The sequence below is a fragment of the Passer montanus genome, unplaced genomic scaffold (assembly GCF_014805655.1).
Source record: "Passer montanus isolate IOZ18808 unplaced genomic scaffold, ASM1480565v1 scaffold16, whole genome shotgun sequence".
Taxonomy (NCBI): domain Eukaryota; kingdom Metazoa; phylum Chordata; class Aves; order Passeriformes; family Passeridae; genus Passer; species Passer montanus.
In genome coordinates this window covers 7,579,742-7,592,384 of record NW_024363160.1, presented here as the reverse complement: position 1 = coordinate 7,592,384, position 12,643 = coordinate 7,579,742, and the positions used below count along the sequence as shown (strand labels likewise).

Below are 12,643 nucleotides of genomic sequence, written 5' to 3'. Positions count from 1 at the left end.
AAGAACTACTGAAAAGCAAGATAAACCACAGAAAACTACAAAATGGTAAAAAATACTTTGAAGACCTTCTTACCACATTCAAGTTAACATGCTTGATTAATGCTTCAAATGGATTCCCAAGAAGAATATGAAAATAATTTTTTTTCCTCTGTACATGTGAAAATAAATGAGGAGGTGTTTACTTTTATATTTCTGTAACTTACCCATGATTTTCTGATTATGTTCCATTCTGTTTATCTGTTAGGTCATGGATAAACCATTAGAAGAGCAAAGAACTAGAGTAGGTCAAGGTATACAGCTACAGAGAGGTGACTCCTGTATGTAATTTGATCTCATAGCCTATACATTTAGCCTTTGTGGATCAAAACCAGAGTACACAGACATAAATATCTTCCACTGTTTTCAAAAGTCTTTGACCCAAACCTTGAATCAGACACTGCATTTGTTTTGATACAGAGTGACTGACATTTTATAGAGAATTTCAAATTTGGAAATCTGATTTCTTTTAACTAGGATAAATACAGTAGATACCAAATTCTGTCAAAGAAAAATGAAAATAATAATGACAATTTCAGGCTGTTTCAAAGTCTTGTATCAGTTTTTGAAAACTTCCTATCATAATACATTTCATATAGTGGAGAATGAGAACCTTCAAACTGCAAGTTATTTCAAAAGGAAAACACGCATTTAGCTTAAATATAGGTTCTTTTTCTTTAGAATTTTGTTCCAATGGTCAGCTCTGAAGAATGGTAATGATTGTTGGCAGTGTGTGATTTTAGAAGAGATGATTCTCTCATAGGATTCAAACCCTGCAATGCTGTGATTCAAGAAAGTAAATTTCATTGCTTTTTTTCCTGTTGTCATCCAATTTATGTATCTTGAAGGGAATTTTAAAAAGTATCTGTGTTATTACAAACAAATATATTATTTTAAAATCAGAACTTCTTCAATACTAAATAGTAAAACTTTTTCCATCACCAGGACTAGGTGAGTTTCTGGAGCAGTGCCTACAAGAAGCACAGCTGAGAAAAACTTTTCCCATCCGTTTCTATCTTGCCTTAAGGTCAACAGCCATCTGGTCTGACACTGCTTCCCTCTCTTTCACATTTGAGGCTGAGCCATTTGGCCACTTGTGCTCCTGAATAAAGCTGAGAGTTGAATTATAGAAAATTAGGGTGATATTCCTAATAACCATTTTAGTATTCTAATTACTAAACAAATATGCTTCTGACAGGTTTAATGTCATAAAGTTACCCACAAGTTCATGAAAGGATCATGGCAAATGAAGAATTGTTTCACTTTCAGAATGAGACAGCTCTGCAAAATGTTAAGCCCAGTTTTTGAATACAAGCAGCACATATGTCTTAATAAGATCTGCTGATACAGGCACATTCTTGAAGCCAGTGTGTCTTCTCTTCTTCCATTTTTGGTATATAGATGAATACATGTATATATAATATATATTTTGACTGTTTCCTTCCATGAACATGCAAAATGTGTGCTACATATTCTACACCACATGGAGAAAACTTGTACTTATGCTAATCTTTCTGCTTTGTTGGCAGAATAAATTTTGAGACCTTTGAAGTATTCTTTTAGGAAGAAAAGACACGTAGCATTCACAATATCACGATGATGAATCAAAGTATACATTGTATACCCTATGATGTGTACAAATGTATTTTTTCTGAAGATGGTTTCCAATTTATGAAATGCAGCCCTGTGCAGTGATGTGCAGTGCTCTCCTTAGGAAAGAAATACTTGCTATGGACAACATTGTACATCCCTGTGCAGAGCTGTCTTCAAGGGCTGTTTTGTCCATCTCATGTCTGTTCTCTGACTTCTCTATGTGGCTTTCATCATGGTATTTTCTCTTCACAGAAAATTGCTTCTGAGGGATGAAAGTGAAAAATGTTTCTTAGGTCTGTTTTGGCCCCAAATATGGGGGAGGGAGGTTTTACCCACTTAGGTTTCTTTATTTCTTGCTGATAATTTTTGCTGACTTTCTTCTTTGTCTTCCCCTTACCTTGCTACTTTCTCAGTTATGTGTGGTTGGTGGCTAAGAAAGGAGACAGGATGCAGAATGAGTAACAACCTCAGATTTATGAAAGCAGTGCTGCCCAGGTCCTCTGACCAACTTCTGCATGCCTTCAAACAACCAGCCTACCCTTTGCTTCATGCAGTGGAAAGAATAAAATGTCTTGCTGCACAACATGGGCTGAAGGAGCCTGTTGGAGTTTGTAAGCAGTACAGTGGAAGCAGGTGATGGAGCCTCATGAGTCACCTGGATGCGTTAGAGGTCCAGGTGAATCCAGCCAGCTGGATCAATGCACAGATGCAGCTAAACTGCTTCACATCCCCCAGGTAACCTGAACAGCTCAAACCACTGTCCTCTGGGGGCAGCTATGTCTCAGGTTAGCCAACTGATAAATCAGGTCCTTCTTCAGGTGAAGAAAATTTGTGAAATACTTAGACATTATGATAACAGAGCTGTTGAAAATACTTGAAATGCTTTTGTGAAATGTGATTAATTTCATTTTGACAGAGAGACAGAAGTGAGCTAGAGACAAGCACTGAATTTTCACACACCTTGAGGATGCTTGTATGTGAAAAGTTGAAGTCAAGTCCACAGCTGTTTTAAATTCTTTGGTTTTTGAGAGTTCTTGATATAGATTAATCATTGTTAAATGATGAGCAGAACTATGAGATTGGATATTAGGCTACATATACTTTTGCATATATAAACATACACTAAATGTATCAATTCAGATGTATGTTCTTTTGTCTTTGGTAGCCCTTGAGGACATAACAGTTGTGCTGTCCTAGATCAAGTGAAAAAGTATGGAAAACAAACTGGTTTATTTCTTTAGTGAACAGAAAATCAACCAGGATTTTTCTAATTATTGAATATCATGAAGTCAAGAGAAATCAAATTAATTTCACAAAAACTGCTGTTTCTATGATTCAGCATTCAGTGGATGAAAATGTAATAGCCACTGTTGAAGGGCATGCAAATTTAGATCCCCAACTAAACTTGCTAAGTGGACAGCTCTTTTTTTTAGGTGCTTAAAAAGCCAAACAATTTTTTAAAAAACCTGTCAGTTGTAAATGGTAAATCCTCAAGTAAAAGAAGTTTTACTGGATCTGACAGCTTCTGAGATTTATAGGCAGTAAATGAAAATCACCCCTTTTCAGAATCATTACTATTTTTATAGCAATTTTCATGAAGCTAGATGAAAGAAAATTGAAAATCTGCAGCATATTCTCTAGTTTTGTGAGATACCCAAAATGTTGCATTTTGTATTTTCGTGACTTTTTTTCCATTATGTCAGTAGGGACAATTTCTCTCACATGCTTAATCTCAATCTTCTAAACAGAAGGCAGATAATTTATCTAAAAGGCTAAAAAGTCTTTGATTAATAACCAGGGGAATTGCAGGTATTAAAATCACCCCCAAGTGACCCCATATTGTTCCACGAATCCATTAGAAACTTATTCTGAATTACAAAGAAAAATTAATTAAAAAGTATAAGGAATACAGAGCTCAAATAAAGTATGCTCCCCTGAGTTCACATGAAGATCTATATGCATGCAAAATGTCATAAAATCAGATTTAATTTACAGTATAATTTTATTCTTCAACAACAAGAGCAATACACGAACACCAATTTTTATATTTTTTATTACTACTGAGTTCTTCATAACAAGCCTACCCATTACAATGACTCTTGCATTAATGTCAGAGAAAGAGGGATTAGAGAGAACAGACAAATATACTTTGGGAAGTTGAATTGTTGCAATGGGTGAATCCCATCTGGTTTGGCTGAATAGAATAATAATCTGTAATGTTCTTGTCTTGACTTCAGTGGATGAGCAAAACTTTAAATGAGTTGTAAGGAGCTTTACAAATAATTTTTGCAAGTTTTACTTATGTATATTTTGTCCTAATTTTGTAAATATTTTGCTTATACTTGTTTTTCCCAGCCTGTTCACTTTTCTAAGTAGGTCATGATAATTTTCAAATGTTTTTTAGATGTTTGGAAAAACAAGCCATGTGCCAAAAATGGGCTTGTGTTCCCCATCTCTCCTGTGCCTCACGCTTCAACATGATGGAGGTGTGGTTCTCAGCCCTGTTCATTTTCAGGAGTGTGCAATCAAAATGCTTGCCATGCTTCCTAGGGCCTTACAGGGTTTGCTTTGGGTCTTACAAAAAATTGCAGACTAAGTGTGATGTCTAATTTGTAAGCCTCTTTGAAAATCCTGGACAGACACCCATGAGTTAAATCACTTCATTTTGTAAGTGGCTGTGATGGTCTCACTAGGGAAAGAGCTTGTTTAAATCCACCCTGCTGGGGCATTTCTGAGTGTGAGTCTTTCAGTGCTGTCCTGCACAGAAGGTGGCATCTTGATTCTTGGTCATTAATGCCTAAATATGGTAAAAGCTACCCAAATCCTAAAGAGCCCTAGTGAATAATTAGCTTGAACGCTAAGAGCAAAAAATGTGTCTGTTATTTGCAGACACATCAGAAGTGCAAATACAAACCAGATGAAAGAATACTGCTGCAATATTTCTGGTGTAGTGTGAAAAGTATTGGTGCAATCACAGAAAAGTTGGGGTTGGAAAGAACCTCTGAAAATTCATTAATGGAACCCCTCACCACATGCGAGGGCAGCTACAGAGGGTTGCTCAGGTCTAAGTCCATTTAGGTTTTGAATATCTCAAAGTATGAAGACTGCACATCCACTCTGGGTAATCTATGCCAGTGTTTGACTATCCCCACAGTAAAATAGTTTTTTCATATACTTCAGAGGGATTTACTTGTGTTTCAATTTGTGCTCATTGCCTTTTGTCTTGTCACTGAGCACTCATGAGAAGAATCTTTCTGTCTTCTTTATGCCCTCTCATCAGATATTTATGTATGCTGACAAGACTGATTTCCTTGTGTTTCAATTTGTGCTCATTGCCTTTTGTCTTGTCACTGAGCATTCATGAGAAGAATCTTTCTGTCTTCCTTATGCCCTCCCATTATGTATGCTGATAAGACTCCCTGCACTGTCTCTTCTCCAGGCTGGCCAGTCACAGTTCTCTTATTCTCTCATTGTATGTAAGATGCAGCAGCCCCTTAATAAGTTTTGTGCATTTCACTGGATTCTTCTCCAGTATTTCCAGTATCACATGTGCACAGCAGACTGCAGTGACTGAAGAGGGAGAACCACATGCCTCCACCAGCTGACGTTCCTCTGCCTAATGCAGCCCAGGACACCTCTCACCTTCTTAGTGGCAAGGGCACAGTGCTGTTCATGTCCTGCCTGGTGCCCAACAGGACCCCCAGGGCCTTCTCTGCCAAGCTGCTTTCCAGAGGGGTGGGTTCCCAGCCTGTGCTGGTGCTGGGGTTGTTCCTTCCCAGGCCAGGGCTTTGCACTTCCCCTCACTGAACAGCATGAGACTCTCATCATCTCACTTCTCCAGCTGTTGAGGTCCCTCTGGATGGCAGCATGACATCTGGGGTATCAGTCACTCCTCCTAGTTTTCTATTGTCTGAAAACTTGCTGAAGGTTCACTCTGTATCAGTGACAAGGTCATTAATGAGGACCTTGCAGCACTGGCCCATTATCCACATCTGAGTACATGACCAGTGCTGAGGATCACAGCTTTTTGAGACCCAATAAGCAGATATTTATGTGTTGCACTGCAGCTGAAGACCAAGCAAGTGTGCACAAGTTAACTGAATGAATTCCTGGATGAATTCAACAATTTCTTCCTTGCAAAACTTAAGGATTATAAACATATATATAGTAACAGCCTGTGTTATTTTTTGTCAATGCTGTCATTTATGTTATGAAAAAAAAAGTGGTACTTTGGAAGCATGCTAATTGAGAAAACAAGCATTCAAAATTTGTCAAAACAGGTGCTATTTATATAATCAAGGATTGTGAATTCATTCTCTTTTTTTCTTATTTTTACCAGACCGCTCTGAACCCAGAGCAAATTTATTTTCATTCCTTCTGGTGCATGTTATAATTCCTATCTGGATCTGTTGGAACCATGGTTAGAGTTATATGGCATGATGCTTTCATCTTTATACTGAAAATTAATTTGAAGATGCAGCCCCACTTAAGCTAGACTAAATTGCTTGCAGAGTAAGATGTTAATCAGCAGAAGCCAGAGTGCCAGGATCTGGGTCATTCTTAATAATTTAGGATTAGACTGTGTGGCCCATGTGAGTCAACAGCACATTGTACCATCCAAGAAAAAAAGGAGGTTTGTGTGCCTTAATGAACTTGCTCCTTGCTGCTGAGGTCAGCAATCCTTTCTGGTCATGTTTTTCCAGACACATACTGCTGGCTGGCTCTAGCACACCAAAAAATGGAGGAAAGACTGCAAATTTTACCCAGACCCCAATCATTTGCCCTCCACTTCCTCCCATCCCTGACCCCAGAACAAAAAGTAGTATTTTTATTTTTATTTGGAGCCATATGCTGAATGCCCCCAGGATATAACACTCTGAGAGGTAGCAAGGCTTCCAACACTCAGGTGTGAGAAGTATCAGAAATGTGGCACGTCCTGGACTCAGCCTCACTGCAAATAAATGGCTGAAAAATCTAGCTGTACCTCAATTATTGAGCTGGTGACATGCTAGAATGTCAATTATCCTGAAATCCATCAGAATATACAGTCCACATTTCTGACATCCAGGAAGGCATAGGAAGTAACACTTGCATTCTGCTCACCATTACTTGCAGAGGTTACAATCACAAGGTTTTGTTAGGAGTCCTCATTTGTTCCAATGAAGGAAATTTCTTTAATTTCCTCAGTGTCAACCCATGGCAGTGTTTGATTGTAGTAACAATCCAGAATGGACCTTGGATGACACTATTTCCCAGAATCTGGATGTGTGACACTATCCTCAACAACATCTTGTGATCTGTGCTCTACTCCAAATTGACTGACTCATTTTATATTATTTAGAATAGGCCAGTCAGGAGCAGGGAATGAATGTGAACAACATACAAATCAGCCATACTTCCTCTTTTATCACCTTGGCATCAAGGGGCAATGTAATGGGTCCAGCTGGTAGGACTGAGAAGCTCTGTGTGGGGAGAAGGAGGCAAACAAAATTAAAACTCTATGCATGACCTCCCCTATATTCTCTCTGTCTCTTTTTTTTTCTTTATGTGAGAAATACTTGTCTGAAGAAGACAAATCAAACTCAGCTTTCAGACAGATAATCAGGTGCATCAGACATTTGACCATCTCAAACACCTATGAATTGGGAAATGGTTCAGAGAGAGGCAGCTCCTCCTCTTAAAAACTGCAGGCTCCAGAAAGTTGTGGAACAACACAAACGAGGACAAGGACAAGGAAAGTTAAAAGGGAAAGGGAAAGTAGGAAGTTCCACATTCTGATGACTGAACATCAAACTGACAAAAACCAAATGTTTACTCAAGACCGAAGAGATAGCAGCTGCCTGGAGCATTTTGCTCGGGTTTTCTAAGAGCTAAAAATAATGCTGTGTGTTTTTTAACACCAAGTTAACTACAAAGCACAAAACCATAACTGTTTCAACTGCTTTGCACGTGCTCCCTCCTCACTTTCACAGGCACAGCATCCCTCTTCAGATTGATTTTTAACTGCTTGCAGACTTGGCTCTTGAGTAGACTCTGTTTCTCGTCCTCCTCCTAGTCATGTTTGTCAGGAAACTTTGAAGTTGTTTTGTGTTTCTGCAACACCACTGCCCATTACCTGGCCCCTGAACAGCCTGCAAGGACAGGCAGCATTCTGAGCCATCTGGGAAAGTAAATTCCAATAGAATAAAGCCCAGGACTTCAATGCACAGAATAAAAAGCTTTTCCTAACTCAAAATACAGCTCTAGTTTCTGTATGAAGTCCGTTCCTCTGCAGTCAATTCTTATTGTATAACAAACAGTCAGTTGAGTATTTCTCCTGTATATCAAACTCAGCTTTTAGAGAACCCTGTTCAGATGACTCTGAACAATAGTTATTTACTGGATGTGCCTTGGCAGCCTCCCTCTAAATCAGCAGAATGAAACGGTTGCTCTTTTTTCTCAGTATGGGCACCACTGTGCTTCAGTACCACATAGTCATTTTCCCTACTTATTTTATATTGCTTTTGAATGAGTCTGTGAATCCAGAACCTTCTACCCTTATTTCTTTTTGCAGCATCAGCATTTTAATCTATTGCACTGACAGTAATATGTTGGCTTTCATTCCAGGATTCTGATTGTGAAAACCCCAGATGTATGAATGAGGGCAGTCACCTTGAGAAGTATCCCTGAAGTCTGGCAAGGAAAGGCTGCACAATCTGTGCTGTACCACAGCGACTGAAGATTTTGGCTGCCATCCTCTGCAGGGAAACGAAGGCACAGAGATGCTAAAGGACACATCCCAGTTTTATAATTTCCTACATGCTGGAAGTAGGACAGGTAAGGACTCCTTCTAAAATGGGCTCACTTTTAGCACTGATCTGTTTGAATCCTCCATAGTTTAAACCTCAACATCTCAAAAATCCTTTATGTAGGACCCTGCCTTAGGAGACAAAGACATTATATCTGAAAGCAACTAAATCCAGGCTGGTGCCTGGCAACCCTTTTGAAGCAGTAAAAGCCTTCAGTTCAGTATCAGCTAGAAACAACTTGCAAACTTTAACTGCAAGGTAACTGTGATATTCAATACTCAAGTATTGACTAGGATGGATTCGTCCTACAGTGGGAGCCGCACACTTTGAAACTCCTCTTTCTTAGAAAATACCCTAGCCCTGTCAAAAGCTCCAAAAGACAGGTATCATGGTATCATTGTGCCCCAGGAAATTGTTTTTTAAGAAGATCCTTTCTGTCTACTTTGGTGTCTGGCCTCAGAGAATTGAAAGGTCGGTGTCCCAACAGGAAGCAAATGATTTGACTTTGAATGGGAGGCAGGACTTTAACACGTAATCCTGTGTCTGCTGTTGTCTGTTTATTGATGGTTAGTGTCTGGTTAAATGTGGGGTAGAGATGAAGATGAAGATGTAGTTGTATGAAGGTGACTCTGCTAAGGCAGTCCACAGGGAGACTGTTCCAGGTTTTGGTTTATTATGGTACTTTGTTAGGGCCAAGGTGCTTCAAGTCGAATGCATCTAAATAATCTCTCTAGGTTTTCCTAAATTGGAAACTGTAGGAAAAAACTTAGGAAAAACAAGAAATACAGTTATAAACAAAGCAGCTGGACAGACTCATTTAATTTTTCAAAAATAAACATACAACTGTAGCCTGATCTGCTATGGAAATGGGAAAGACTTTTCTTTCTGTTTTTGTTTTTTCTTATGCTTCACTGATTTCAATAATACAGTGAAAAGAGAAAATGACTTTACATTTGTCTGCTGTGTGGTGCTGGCTCTCTGTGACTTACACAAATACAGGCAGCATTAAAAATGATCATGAGCAGGGCAAAATTTAGTGTTGCCTTGAGCTTTTGCATGATGCAGGTTTTACAACTGTTTGATTCACTCAGACAATTACCAAATGTTTTGGTAAACTGTGTATCATGTTTGTACATAAAAAAATGACCAGGCATAAAAGAAGGAGGGGAATGAATTACATATAAAACAGACTGAGTTGCTGCTGTGGAATTTTCCAATGCAGCATGAAAATCCTATTAGGATATTTATAGGAGCTGAAATAATACAACTTGGAGAGTTTTCCACTGGGCAAAACAGTCTTTAGCCTTGATTCCTCTTTTTCATGTGCTTAACTTTGAGCAATCCCATTTCTGTTCTTCAAAGGAGGTGTTTTAACTCGAAGTGTGTGAGCAGGAAGACTTACATAACAAGGATATAGTCTTTTAGGCTCTAGAGGTTTTCGGTGATGGTTTGTTTGGTTGTTTTTGTTTGTTTTTTTTGTCTAGATTCTTTTTTGTCATTGTTATTTTGTTTTGTTTTTCTAATGTTCTTAGTGCTTTGCTGACCTAGAAACTAATTCAGGGGACTAACAAAACTGAATAGCCTTGTTCAATGAAACAGGCTTGCATAAACTCATTTCACACAAGGAGTCAAAGATGTACAGTACATGTGGATCCCCTAGATCTTTGTTTAAATATACCCTATGCAAATCACAGACTTTGACTTCCTAAATTTGAACTCATGCTAGATGACTGGATGAAGAAAATTGCTTTGTTTTGTCTTAATCCAAAGACAATTTTTGAAGCTGTCAGCATTTAATGACAAACAAGTTTTACTCAGGCAAAAGGTTCTGAAAAGTTAAAAACAACCAACAAAGTAAACAACTGGGTTTTTTATTACTTTTTTTTTCCCATGGAGAACATTTTATGGAATAGATGATGACAAAATTTGACTTAAAGAGAAAGAAATATTTGACCATAAGTTTTAGTCAGTTGTTGAATAATTTTTCCTACCGAGTGGTTTTTTTTTTTACTTACTTGTGAATTCTGATGATTTTATATTTACTTCTACAGCTTTTGAGAAGCAGTTATACAATCTTATAGACAATTCAAGATTTTGTATTTTTCTCCCATACAATTAAATGTTTTCAGAACTGCAGAATTCCCAAGCATCAGAGGTCAGACTGTACATCAAAAATGCCAACCAAAAAGCATAGTGGAAAAAGCTCATTTTTACAAGGCTTTTTTTTATATATATTTTTTTCTTTTTTAAAAGATTAATGCGCTTATTTTTACAAGGTTTTTTTTTTTTTTAATTTTTTTTTTTTTTTCTTTTTTAAAAGATGAAGGTTGTGCACTGCTCAGCATCACTTTTCTTGGAAAAGAAAATGAAATTCAGGAAGGTGGATCAGGAAAACAGCATTCTCCTGCCATAGGTCTGTATGTCCTGGCCTGGGACTGAGTGTGATATGTGCTCTGTAACAGTGACACAATAGTGAAAAAGCCAAAACTCTTTTGTGGTGCTTTCTCATGAGATTTTAACAGACACTGGATATGGCCTCTGTACTGAAGTCCGAGCTAATGTGGACTCCTCTGAGTGAAACACTGTTTAATTAGTCAGGTGATATATTAGGATAGATGTTCTCAAGGTACAGATGGACAGGAGCGTGCATCCCTCATCAGTCTCACTGCACATTAGAATCCTGTGCCTATCCATCCTTGCTGCTCCCACCCATGCCTTTGAACTTCCACCATTAATACTTGTCCTCAGTTCCAGCTGAGCTTCCTTGAAACTTATTGCCTAGAGCAAATGTTGCACCTTGAGATACAAACCCAAAATCAGCTTTTGCTCTCTTAAATCATCTATGCATTGATGTATTTCTAAAATCAGACTCCGGAGAGTGAATTCTGCAAATTACACTGTGATATTTTTGAAGGCTGTTGAAGGATTTTACAAATATATTTGGGGATTTATTCCTTACGAACTGTGCCATCTCAAATTAGATAGATACTGTGTTAAGGCATCAAAGCAACAGCTTTAATCTGTTTTCCCCATTTCTATAGTTTAAGACCTGAGCTTTTTCAGAAAGAACTGCTGTTAATAACAGCCTAACTTTCACTACATATTTTCTCTTGTTTTTCCTCCTGTATTTATCCCCCATAACCTATTTAACCTATTAGAAAAGAGTGACAGTTTGGCAGGTGTCTAAGAGAGAAGAAGAAAAAATTCATTTGTTTTGTACAGCCAGTCTACATATCTGAAAATCTGCATTGTAGAAATGATACCTAGTAATATGGCAGAAAAAAATAACTGATGTTTCCCTGCACAATGGATCAGATGGAAGTTTAAAAATACTTTTATAAGTGCATTTGAATGATTAAATATGTGTCCATGTGTTAATTTATAGGTCTTTTTTCCAAGGTTTGTGACAGATGGTACTGAAATTCATATTTTTGTAGCTGTCTGTAAAAATGATCTTTATCCTGATATGATTTTCTCCAGCCCACAAAGCTGGCAAGTAGGGAACTTTGCCCCTCAGTTCTCATTTGCAAGGGTGGCAAAGGCCAAATTCCTTGCTTTATAACTTCCCCCAGTACACAGTGGGTCACATTTTGAAACATTTACTGCAAAGCTCCTGGAGCACCTTTTATTCTGCCAGTTTATTTGGGGAAGGTTCTACGGGAAGCATGCAGAGCTTTGGCAATGCAGAATATCTTAGGGGCTGTGCTTCATGCATAAGGTTTGAAACAGGTGAGTGAGGATTACATATGAGGATATGTGAAATGAAAATAAGTTTATGGAAGAACAAAGGGACTTCACCCTTAATTGTACATTCTTCAAAACTTATGCTGACGTATTTCAAACCCCAGCATCATTCATATTTGAAATACATCATTTGTATTTCAAAATACAAATGTTGTATTTTGTATTTCAAAATACAAAATTTGTATTTCAAAAAAATAAATGTTGAGACCATGTGATTAGAGAAGCAGATCCTGTTTTCTTGTCTGCAATTTTTCTTGTGTTTGGCTTGACTCTAATGAGGGTGAACTTTTGCTCATTTTCTTTTGTGTCTGTTTTGATGGTGTTGTATAGTACCCCAAGCACCTCAGCCATGCCAATAGGGCTTTATAAATAAGTTATTGATTTTTATTTGCATGTATTAAAAAGGAGAACATCTTCAGAAGCAAAAAGAATTTTCCCACTTAGAATTGCTTTCTAGAAGTCTGATAAGTAAAAGGTTTCAT

General features: G+C 37.8%; 1 long non-coding RNA gene across 1 annotated transcript in view; it reads left to right on the top strand.

The window, feature by feature from the left end:
• LOC120499375 overlaps positions 1-8,309 on the top strand; it is a 46,595-nt gene extending 38,286 nt beyond the window's left edge. The window contains exon 3 of the long non-coding RNA XR_005626865.1: positions 8,236-8,309. This is a non-coding gene — a long non-coding RNA (uncharacterized LOC120499375). The remainder of the gene's footprint in view (positions 1-8,235) is intronic.
• The last annotated feature ends 4,334 nt before the right edge of the window (positions 8,310-12,643 follow it).